The sequence below is a fragment of the Schistocerca serialis genome, chromosome 5, assembly GCF_023864345.2.
Source record: "Schistocerca serialis cubense isolate TAMUIC-IGC-003099 chromosome 5, iqSchSeri2.2, whole genome shotgun sequence".
In the NCBI taxonomy this organism is placed as follows: domain Eukaryota; kingdom Metazoa; phylum Arthropoda; class Insecta; order Orthoptera; family Acrididae; genus Schistocerca; species Schistocerca serialis.
Genome location: NC_064642.1, coordinates 685,531,395 through 685,544,026, shown reverse-complemented (window position 1 = coordinate 685,544,026; position 12,632 = coordinate 685,531,395).

Below are 12,632 nucleotides of genomic sequence, written 5' to 3'. Positions count from 1 at the left end.
GCAACACTACGGTCCCATTGAGTACATTTTTGGAGAAAGGGACATCTGTTGCACCACAGGACGGGAGGTGGGTGACGAGCACGACACATTTTGATTCATTGGTAAGCATTTTTTTGTGGTTTGTACTTTTGGAATTTTGGTCTTTTATGTTGATTTTAAAATGACCTATTTCATGTTTGAAATGTACTAACTCGTTTTTTCCTCACAGCAGGTCAACTTGTGTGTGGTTGCAACACTACGGTCCCATTGAGTACATTTTTGGAGAAAGGGACATCTGTTGCACCACAGGGAGGGAAAAGGGTGAGGAGCACGACACATTTTCTTCCATTGGTAAGCATTTTTTTGTGGTTTATACTTTTGGAATTTTGGTTTTTTATGTTGATTTTAAAATGACCTATTTCATGTTTGAAATGTACTAACTCGTTTTTTCCTCACAGCAGGTCAACTTGTGTGTGGTTGCAACACTACGGTCCCATTGAGTACATTTTTGGAGAAAGGGACATCTGTTGCACCACAGGGATGGAGGAGGGTGAGGAGCACGACACATTTTCTTCCATTGGTAAGCATTTTTTTGTGGTTTATACTTTTGGAATTTTGGTTTTTTATGTTGATTTTAAAATGACCTATTTCATGTTTGAAATGTACTAACTCGTTTTTCCTCACAGCAGGTCAACTTGTGTGTGGTTGCAACACTACGGTCCCATTGAGTACATTTTTGGAGAAAGGGACATCTGTTGCACCACAGGGAGGGAGGAGGGTGAGGAGCACGACACATTTTCTTCCATTGGTAAGCATTTTTTTGTGGTTTATACTTTTGGAATTTTGGTTTTTTATGTTGATTTTAAAATGACCTATTTCATGTTTGAAATGTACTAACTCGTTTTTTCCTCACAGCAGGTCAACTTGTGTGTGGTTGCAACACTACGGTCCCATTGAGTACATTTTTGGAGAAAGGGACATCTGTTGCACCACAGGGAGGGAGGAGGATGATGAGCACGACACATTTTCTTCCATTGGTAAGCATTTTTTTGTGGTTTATACTTTTGGAATTTTGGTTTTTTATGTTGATTTTAAAATGACCTATTTCATGTTTGAAATGTACTGACTCGTTTTTTCCTCACAGCAGGTCAACTTGTGTGTGGTTGCAACACTACGGTCCCATTGAGTACATTTTTGGAGAAAGGGACATCTGTTGCACCACAGGGAGGGAGGAGGGTGAGGAGCACGACACATTTTCTTCCATTGGTAAGCATTTTTTTGTGGTTTATACTTTTGGAATTTTGGTTTTTTATGTTGATTTTAAAATGACCTATTTCATGTTTGAAATGTACTAACTCGTTTTTTCCTCACAGCAGGTCAACTTGTGTGTGGTTGCAACACTACGGTCCCATTGAGTACATTTTTGGAGAAAGGGACATCTGTTGCACCACAGGGAGGGAGGAGGGTGAGGAGCACGACACATTTTCTTCCATTGGTAAGCATTTTTTTGTGGTTTATACTTTTGGAATTTTGGTTTTTTATGTTGATTTTAAAATGACCTATTTCATGTTTGAAATGTACTGACTCGTTTTTTCCTCACAGCAGGTCAACTTGTGTGTGGTTGCAACACTACGGTCCCATTGAGTACATTTTTGGAGAAAGGGACATCTGTTGCACCACAGGGAGGGAGGAGGGTGAGGAGCACGACACATTTTGATTCATTGGTAAGCATTCTTTTGTGGTTTATACTTTTGGAATTTTGGTTTTTTATGTTGATTTTAAAATGACCTATTTCATGTTTGAAATGTACTAACTCGTTTTTTCCTCACAGCAGGTCAACTTGTGTGTGGTTGCAACACTACGGTCCCATTGAGTACATTTTTGGAGAAAGGGACATCTGTTGCACCACAGGGAGGGAGGAGGGTGAGGAGCACGACACATTTTGATTCATTGGTAAGCATTTTTTTGTGGTTTATACTTTTGGAATTTTGGTTTTTTATGTTGATTTTAAAATGACCTATTTCATGTTTGAAATGTACTAACTCGTTTTTACCTCACAGCAGGTCAACTTGTGTGTGGTTGCAACACTACGGTCCAATTGAGTACATTTTTGGAGAAGGGGACATCTGTTGCACCACAGGGAGGGAGGAGGGTGAGGAGCACGACACATTTTCTTCCATTGGTAAGCATTTTTTTGTGGTTTATACTTTTGGAATTTTGGTTTTTTATGTTGATTTTAAAATGACCTATTTCATGTTTGAAATGTACTAACTCGTTTTTTCCTCACAGCAGGTCAACTTGTGTGTGGTTGCAACACTACGGTCCCATTGAGTACATTTTTGGAGAAAGGGACATCTGTTGCACCACAGGGAGGGAGGAGGGTGAGGAGCACGACACATTTTCTTCCATTGATAAGCATTTTTTTGTGGTTTATACTTTTGGAATTTTGGTTTTTTATGTTGATTTTAAAATGACCTATTTCATGTTTGAAATGTACTAACTCGTTTTTTCCTCACAGCAGGTCAACTTGTGTGTGGTTGCAACACTACGGTCCCATTGAGTACATTTTTGGAGAAAGGGACATCTGTTGCACCACAGGGAGGGAGGAGGGTGAGGAGCACGACACATTTTCTTCCATTGGTAAGCATTTTTTTGTGGTTTATACTTTTGGAATTTTGGTTTTTTATGTTGATTTTAAAATGATCTTTTTCATGTTTGAAATGTACTAACTCATTTTTTCCTCACAGCAGGTCAACTTGTGTGTGGTTGCAACACTACGGTCCCATTGAGTACATTTTTGGAGAAAGGGACATCTGTTGCACCACAGGGCGGGAGGAGGGTGAGGAGCACGACACATTTTGATTCATTGGTAAGCATTTTTTTGTGGTTTATACTATTGGAATTTTGGTTTTTTATGTTGATTTTAAAATGACCTACTTCATGTTTGAAATTTACTAACTCGTTTTTTCCTCACAGCAGGTCAACTTGTGTGTGGTTGCAACACTACGGTCCCATTGAGTACATTTTTGGAGAAAGGGACATCTGTTGCACCACAGGGAGGGAGGAGGGTGAGGAGCACGACACATTTTCTTCCATTGGTAAGCATTTTTTTGTGGTTTATACTTTTGGAATTTTGGTTCTTATGTTGATTTTAAAATGACCGAATTCATGTTTGAAATGTACTAACTCGTTTTTTCCTCACAGAAGGTCAACTTGTGTGTGGTTGCAACACTACGGTCCCATTGAGTACATTTTTGGAGAAAGGGACATCTGTTGCACCACAGGGCGGGAGGAGGGTGTGGAGCACGACACATTTTGATTCATTGGTAAGCATTTTTTTGAGGTTTATACTTTTGGAATTTTGGTTCTTTATGTTGATTTTAAAATGACCTATTTCATGTTTGAAATGTACTAACTCGTTTTTTCCTCACAGCAGGTCAACTTGTGTGTGGTTGCAACACTACGGTCCCATTGAGTACATTTTTGGAGAAAGGGACATCTGTTGCACCACAGGGAGGGAGGAGGGTGAGGAGCACGACACATTTTCTTCCATTGGTAAGCATTTTTTTGTGGTTTATACTTTTGGAATTTTGGTTTTTTATGTTGATTTTAAAATGACCTATTTCATGTTTGAAATGTACTGACTCGTTTTTACCTCACAGCAGGTCAACTTGTGTGTGGTTGCAACACTACGGTCCAATTGAGTACATTTTTGGAGAAGGGGACATCTGTTGCACCACAGGGAGGGAGGAGGGTGAGGAGCACGACACATTTTCTTCCATTGGTAAGCATTTTTTTGTGGTTTATACTTTTGGAATTTTGGTTTTTTATGTTGATTTTAAAATGACCTATTTCATGTTTGAAATGTACTAACTCGTTTTTTCCTCACAGCAGGTCAACTTGTGTGTGGTTGCAACACTACGGTCCCATTGAGTACATTTTTGGAGAAAGGGACATCTGTTGCACCACAGGGAGGGAGGAGGGTGAGGAGCACGACACATTTTGATTCATTGGTAAGCATTTTTTTGTGGTTTATACTTTTGGAATTTTGGTTTTTTATGTTGATTTTAAAATGACCTATTTCATGTTTGAAATGTACTAACTCGTTTTTACCTCACAGCAGGTCAACTTGTGTGTGGTTGCAACACTACGGTCCAATTGAGTACATTTTTGGAGAAGGGGACATCTGTTGCACCACAGGGAGGGAGGAGGGTGAGGAGCACGACACATTTTCTCCCATTGGTAAGCATTTTTTTGTGGTTTATACTTTTGGAATTTTGGTTTTTTATGTTGATTTTAAAATGACCTATTTCATGTTTGAAATGTACTAACTCGTTTTTTCCTCACAGCAGGTCAACTTGTGTGTGGTTGCAACACTACGGTCCCATTGAGTACATTTTTGGAGAAAGGGACATCTGTTGCACCACAGGGAGGGAGGAGGGTGAGGAGCACGACACATTTTCTTCCATTGATAAGCATTTTTTTGTGGTTTATACTTTTGGAATTTTGGTTTTTTATGTTGATTTTAAAATGACCTATTTCATGTTTGAAATGTACTAACTCGTTTTTTCCTCACAGCAGGTCAACTTGTGTGTGGTTGCAACACTACGGTCCCATTGAGTACATTTTTGGAGAAAGGGACATCTGTTGCACCACAGGGAGGGAGGAGGGTGAGGAGCACGACACATTTTCTTCCATTGGTAAGCATTTTTTTGTGGTTTATACTTTTGGAATTTTGGTTTTTTATGTTGATTTTAAAATGATCTTTTTCATGTTTGAAATGTACTAACTCGTTTTTTCCTCACAGCAGGTCAACTTGTGTGTGGTTGCAACACTACGGTCCCATTGAGTACATTTTTGGAGAAAGGGACATCTGTTGCACCACAGGGCGGGAGGAGGGTGAGGAGCACGACAAATTTTGATTCATTGGTAAGCATTTTTTTGTGGTTTATACTATTGGAATTTTGGTTTTTTATGTTGATTTTAAAATGACCTATTTCATGTTTGAAATGTACTAACTCGTTTTTTCCTCACAGCAGGTCAACTTGTGTGTGGTTGCAACACTACGGTCCCATTGAGTACATTTTTGGAGAAAGGGACATCTGTTGCACCACAGGGAGGGAGGAGGGTGAGGAGCACGACACATTTTCTTCCATTGGTAAGCATTTTTTTTGGTTTATACTTTTGGAATTTTGGTTCTTATGTTGATTTTAAAATGACCGATTTCATGTTTGAAATGTACTAACTCGTTTTTTCCTCACAGAAGGTCAACTTGTGTGTGGTTGCAACACTACGGTCCCATTGAGTACATTTTTGGAGAAAGGGACATCTGTTGCACCACAGGGCGGGAGGAGGGTGTGGAGCACGACACATTTTGATTCATTGGTAAGCATTTTTTTGTGGTTTATACTTTTGGAATTTTGGTTCTTTATGTTGATTTTAAAATGACCTATTTCATGTTTGAAATGTACTAACTCGTTTTTTCCTCACAGCAGGTCAACTTGTGTGTGGTTGCAACACTACGGTCCCATTGAGTACATTTTTGGAGAAAGGGACATCTGTTGCACCACAGGGAGGGAGGAGGGTGAGGAGCACGACACATTTTCTTCCATTGGTAAGCATTTTTTTGTGGTTTATACTTTTGGAATTTTGGTTTTTTATGTTGATTTTAAAATGACCTATTTCATGTTTGAAATGTACTGACTCGTATTTTCCTCACGGCAGGTCAACTTGTGTGTGGTTGCAACACTACGGTCCCATTGAGTACATTTTTGGAGAAAGGGACATCTGTTGCACCACAGGGAGGGAGGAGGGTGAGGAGCACGACACATTTTCTTCCATTGGTAAGCATTTTTTTGTGGTTTATACTTTTGGAATTTTGGTTTTTTATGTTGATTTTAAAATGACCTATTTCATGTTTGAAATGTACTAACTCGTTTTTTCCTCACAGCAGGTCAACTTGTGTGTGGTTGCAACACTACGGTCCCATTGAGTACATTTTTGGAGAAAGGGACATCTGTTGCACCACAGGGAGGGAGGAGGGTGAGGAGCACGACACATTTTCTTCCATTGGTAAGCATTTTTTTGTGGTTTATACTTTTGGAATTTTGGTTTTTTATGTTGATTTTAAAATGACCTATTTCATGTTTGAAATGTACTAACTCGTTTTTTCCTCACAGCAGGTCAACTTGTGTATGGTTGCAACACTACGGTCCCATTGAGTACATTTTTGGAGAAAGGGACATCTGTTGCACCACAGGGAGGGAGGAGGGTGAGGAGCACGACACATTTTGATTCATTGGTAAGCATTTTTTTGTGGTTTATACTTTTGGAATTTTGGTTTTTTATGTTGATTTTAAAATGACCTATTTCATGTTTGAAATATACTAACTCGTTTTTTCCTCACAGCAGGTCAACTTGTGTGTGGTTGCAACACTACGGTCCCATTGAGTACATTTTTGGAGAAAGGGACGTCTGTTGCGCCACAGGGAGGGAGGAGGGTGAGGAGCACGACACATTTTCTTCCATTGGTAAGCATTTTTTTGTGGTTTATACGTTTGGAATTTTGGTTTTTTATGTTGATTTTAAAATGATCTTTTTCATGTTTGAAATGTACTAACTCGTTTTTTCCTCACAGCAGGTCAACTTGTGTGTGGTTGCAACACTACGGTCCCATTGAGTACATTTTTGGAGAAAGGGACATCTGTTGCACTACAGGGCGGGAGGAGGGTGAGGAGCACGACACATTTTGATTCATTGGTAAGCATTTTTTTGTGGTTTATACTTTTGGAATTTTGGTTTTTTATGTTGATTTTAAAATGACCTATTTCATGTTTGAAATGTACTAACTCGTTTTTTCCTCACAGCAGGTCAACTTGTGTGTGGTTGCAACACTACTTTCCCATTGAGTACATTTTTGGAGAAAGGGACATCTGTTGCACCACAGGGAGGGAGGAGGGTGAGGAGCACGACACATTTTCTTCCATTGGTAAGCATTTTTTTGTGGTTTATACTTTTGGAATTTTGTTTTTTTATGTTGATTTTAAAATGACCGATTTCATGTTTGAAATGTACTAACTCGTTTTTTCCTCACAGCAGGTCAACTTGTGTGTGGTTGCAACACTACGGTCCCATTGAGTACATTTTTGTAGAAAGGGACATCTGTTGCACCACAGGGCGGGAGGAGGGTGAGGAGCACGACACATTTTGATTCATTGGTAAGCATTTTTTTGTGGTTTATACTTTTGGAATTTTGGTTTTTTATGTTGATTTTAAAATGACCTATTTCATGTTTGAAATGTACTAACTCGTTTTTTCCTCACAGCAGGTCAACTTGTGTGTGGTTGCAACACTACGGTCCCATTGAGTACATTTTTGGAGAAAGGGACATCTGTTGCACCACAGGGAGGGAGGAGGGTGAGGAGCACGACACGTTTTCTTCCATTGGTAAGCATTTTTTTGTGGTTTATACTTTTGGAATTTTGGTTTTTTATGTTGATTTTAAAATGACCTATTTCATGTTTGAAATGTACTAACTCGTTTTTTCCTCACAGCAGGTCAACTTGTGTGTGGTTGCAACACTACGGTCCCATTGAGTACATTTTTGGAGAAAGGGACATCTGTTGCACCACAGGGAGGGAGGAGGGTGAGGAGCACGACACATTTTGATTCATTGGTAAGCATTTTTTTGTGGTTTATACTTTTGGAATTTTGGTTTTTTATGTTGATTTTAAAATGACCTATTTCATGTTTGAAATGTACTAACTCGTTTTTTCCTCACAGCAGGTCGACTTGTGTGTGGTTGCAACACTACGGTCCCATTGAGTACATTTTTGGAGAAAGGGACATCTGTTGCACCACAGGGAGGGAGGAGGGTGAGGAGCACGACACATTTTCTTCCATTGGTAAGCATTTTTTTGTGGTTTATACTTTTGGAATTTTGGTTTTTTATGTTGATTTTAAAATGACCTATTTCATGTTTGAAATGTACTAACTCGTTTTTTCCTCACGGCAGGTCAACTTGTGTGCGGTTGCAACACTACGGTCCCATTGAGCACATTTTTGGAGAAAGGGACATCTGTTGCACCACAGGGAGGGAGGAGGGTGACGAGCATGACACATTTTCTTCCATTGGTAAGCATTTTTTTGTGATTTATACTTTTGGAATTTTGGTTTTTTATGTTGATTTTAAAATGACCTATTTCATGTTTGAAATGTACTAACTCGTATTTTCCTCACGGCAGGTCAACTTGTGTGAGGTTGCAACACTACGGTCCCATTGAGTACATTTTTGGAGAAAGGGACATCTGTTGCACCACAGGGGGGGAGGAGGGTGAGGAGCACGACACATTTTCTTCCATTGGTAAGCATTTTTTTGTGGTTTATACTTTTGGAATTTTGGTTTTTTATGTTGATTTTAAAATGACCTATTTCATGTTTGAAATGTACTAACTCGTTTTTACGTCACAGCAGGTCAACTTGTGTGTGGTTGCAACACTACGGTCCCATTGAGTACATTTTTGGAGAAAGGGACATCTGTTGCACCACAGGGCGGGAGGAAGGTGAGGAGCACGACACATTTTGATTCATTGGTAAGCATTTTTTTGTGGTTTATACTTTTGGAATTTTGGTTTTTTATGTTGATTTTAAAATGACCTATTTCATGTTTGAAATGTACTAACTCGTTTTTTCCTCACAGCAGGTCAACTTGTGTGTGGTTGCAACACTACTTTCCCATTGAGTACATTTTTGGAGAAAGGGACATCTGTTGCACCACAGGGAGGGAGGAGGGTGAGGAGCACGACACATTTTCTTCCATTGGTAAGCATTTTTTTGTGGTTTATACTTTTGGAATTTTGTTTTTTTATGTTGATTTTAAAATGACCGATTTCATGTTTGAAATGTACTAACTCGTTTTTTCCTCACAGCAGGTCAACTTGTGTGTGGTTGCAACACTACGGTCCCATTGAGTACATTTTTGGAGAAAGGGACATCTGTTGCACCACAGGGCGGGAGGAGGGTGAGGAGCACGACACATTTTGATTCATTGGTAAGCATTTTTTTGTGGTTTATACTTTTGGAATTTTGGTTTTTTATGTTGATTTTAAAATGACCTATTTCATGTTTGAAATGTACTAACTCGTTTTTTCCTCACAGCAGGTCAACTTGTGTGTGGTTCCAACACTACGGTCCCATTGAGTACATTTTTGGAGAAAGGGACATCTGTTGCACCACAGGGATGGAGGAGGGTGAGGAGCACGACACATTTTCTTCCATTGGTAAGCATTTTTTTGTGGTTTATACTTTTGGAATTTTGGTTTTTTATGTTGATTTTAAAATGACCTATTTCATGTTTGAAATGTACTAACTCGTTTTTTCCTCACAGCAGGTCAACTTGTGTGTGGTTGCAACACTACGGTCCCATTGAGTACATTTTTGGAGAAAGGGACATCTGTTGCACCACAGGGCGGGAGGAGGGTGAGGAGCACGACACATTTTCTTCCATTGGTAAGCATTTTTTTGTGGTTTATACTTTTGCAATTTTGGTTTTTTATGTTGATTTTAAAATGACCTATTTCATGTTTGAAATGTACTAACTCGGTTTTTCCTCACAGCAGGTCAACTTGTGTGTGGTTGCAACACTACGGTCCCATTGAGTACATTTTTGGAGAAAGGGACATCTGTTGCACCACAGGGAGGGAGGAGGGTGAGGAGCACGACACATTTTCTTCCATTGGTAAGCATTTTTTTGTGGTTTATACTTTTGGAATTTTGGTTTTTTATGTTGATTTTAAAATGATCTTTTTCATGTTTGAAATGTACTAACTCGTTTTTTCCTCACAGCAGGTCAACTTGTGTGTGGTTGCAACACTACGGTCCCATTGAGTACATTTTTGGAGAAAGGGACATCTGTTGCACCACAGGGCGGGAGAAGGGTGAGGAGCATGACACATTTTGAATCATTGGTAAGCATTTTTTTTGTGGTTTATACTTTTGGAATTTTGGTTTTTTATGTTGATTTTAAAATGACCTATTTCATGTTTGAAATGTACTAACTCGTTTTTTCCTCACAGCAGGTCAACTTGTGTGTGGTTGCAACACTACGGTCCCATTGAGTACATTTTTGGAGAAAGGGACATCTGTTGCACCACAGGGAGGGAGGAGGGTGAGGAGCACGACACATTTTCTTCCATTGGTAAGCATTTTTTTGTGGTTTATACTTTTGGAATTTTGGTTTTTTATGTTGATTTTAAAATGACCTATTTCATGTTTGAAATGTACTAACTCGTTTTTACCTCACAGCAGGTCAACTTGTGTGTGGTTGCAACACTACGGTCCCATTGAGTACATTTTTGGAGAAAGGGACATCTGTTGCACCACAGGGAGGGAGGAGGGTGAGGAGCACGACACATTTTCTTCCATTGGTAAGCATTTTTTTGTGGTTTATACTTTTGGAATTTTGGTTCTTTATCTTGATTTTAAAATGATCTTTTTCATGTTTGAAATGTACTAACTCGTTTTTTCCTCACAGCAGGTCAACTTGTGTGTGGTTGCAACACTACGGTCCCATTGAGTACATTTTTGGAGAAAGGGACATCTGTTGCACCACAGGGAGGGAGGAGGGTGAGGAGCACGACACATTTTCTTCCATTGGTAAGCATTTTTTTGTGGTTTATACTTTTGGAATTTTGGTTCTTTATCTTGATTTTAAAATGATCTTTTTCATGTTTGAAATGTACTAACTCGTTTTTTCCTCACAGCAGGTCAACTTGTGTGTGGTTGCAACACTACGGTCCCATTGAGTACATTTTTGGAGAAAGGGACATCTGTTGCACCACAGGGCGGGAGGAGGGTGAGGAGCACGACACATTTTGATTCATTGGTAAGTATTTTTTTGTGGTTTATACTTTTGGAATTTTGGTTTTTTATGTTGATTTTAAAATGACCTATTTCATGTTTGAAATGTACTAACTCGTTTTTTCCTCACAGCAGGTCAACTTGTGTGTGGTTGCAACACTACGGTCCCATTTAGTACATTTTTGGAGAAAGGGACATCTGTTGCACCACAGGGAGGGAGGAGGGTGAGGAGCACGACACATTTTCTTCCATTGGTAAGCATTTTTTTGTGGTTTATACTTTTGGAATTTTGGTTCTTTATCTTGATTTTAAAATGATCTTTTTCATGTTTGAAATGTACTAACTCGTTTTTTCCTCACAGCAGGTCAACTTGTGTGTGGTTGCAATACTACGGTCCCATTGAGTACATTTTTGGAGAAAGGGACATCTGTTGCACCACAGGGCGGGAGGAGGGTGAGGAGCACGACACATTTTGATTCATTGGTAAGCATTTTTTTGTGGTTTATACTTTTGGAATTTTGGTTTTTTATGTTGATTTTAAAATGACCTATTTCATGTTTGAAATGTACTAACTCGTTTTTTCCTCACAGCAGGTCAACTTGTGTGTGGTTGCAACACTACGGTCCCATTGAGTACATTTTTGGAGAAAGGGACATCTGTTGCACCACAGGGAGGGAGGAGGGTGAGGAGCACGACACATTTTCTTCCATTGGTAAGCATTTTTTTGTGGTTTATACTTTTGGAATTTTGTTTTGTTATGTTGATTTTAAAATGACCGATTTCATGTTTGAAATGTACTAACTCGTTTTTTCCTCACAGCAGGTCAACTTGTGTGTGGTTGCAACACTACGGTCCCATTGAGTACATTTTTGGAGAAAGGGACATCTGTTGCACCACAGGGCGGGAGGAGGGTGTGGAGCACGACACATTTTGATTCATTAGTAAGCATTTTTTTGAGGTTTATACTTTTGGAATTTTGGTTTTTTATGTTGATTTTAAAATGACCTATTTCATGTTTGAAATGTACTAACTCGTTTTTTCCTCACAGCAGGTCAACTTGTGTGTGGTTGCAACACTACGGTCCCATTGAGTACATTTTTGGAGAAAGGGACATCTGTTGCACCACAGGGAGGGAGGAGGGTGAGGAGCACGACACATTTTCTTCCATTGGTAAGCATTTTTTTGTGGTTTATACTTTTGGAATTTTGGTTTTTTATGTTGATTTTAAAATGACCTATTTCATGTTTGAAATGTACTAACTCGTTTTTTCCTCACAGCAGGTCAACTTGTGTGTGGTTGCAACACTACGGTCCCATTGAGTACATTTTTGGAGAAAGGGACATCTGTTGCACCACAGGGCGGGAGGAGGGTGTGGAGCACGACACATTTTGATTCATTAGTAAGCATTTTTTTGAGGTTTATACTTTTGGAATTTTGGTTTTTTATGTTGATTTTAAAATGACCTATTTCATGTTTGAAATGTACTAACTCGTTTTTTCCTCACAGCAGGTCAACTTGTGTGTGGTTGCAACACTACGGTCCCATTGAGTACATTTTTGGAGAAAGGGACATCTGTTGCACCACAGGGAGGGAGGAGGGTGAGGAGCACGACACATTTTCTTCCATTGGTAAGCATTTTTTTGTGGTTTATACTTTTGGAATTTTGGTTTTTTATGTTGATTTTAAAATGACCTATTTCATGTTTGAAATGTACTAACTCGTATTTTCCTCACGGCAGGTCAACTTGTGTGTGGTTGCAACACTACGGTCCCATTGAGTACATGTTTCGAGAAAGG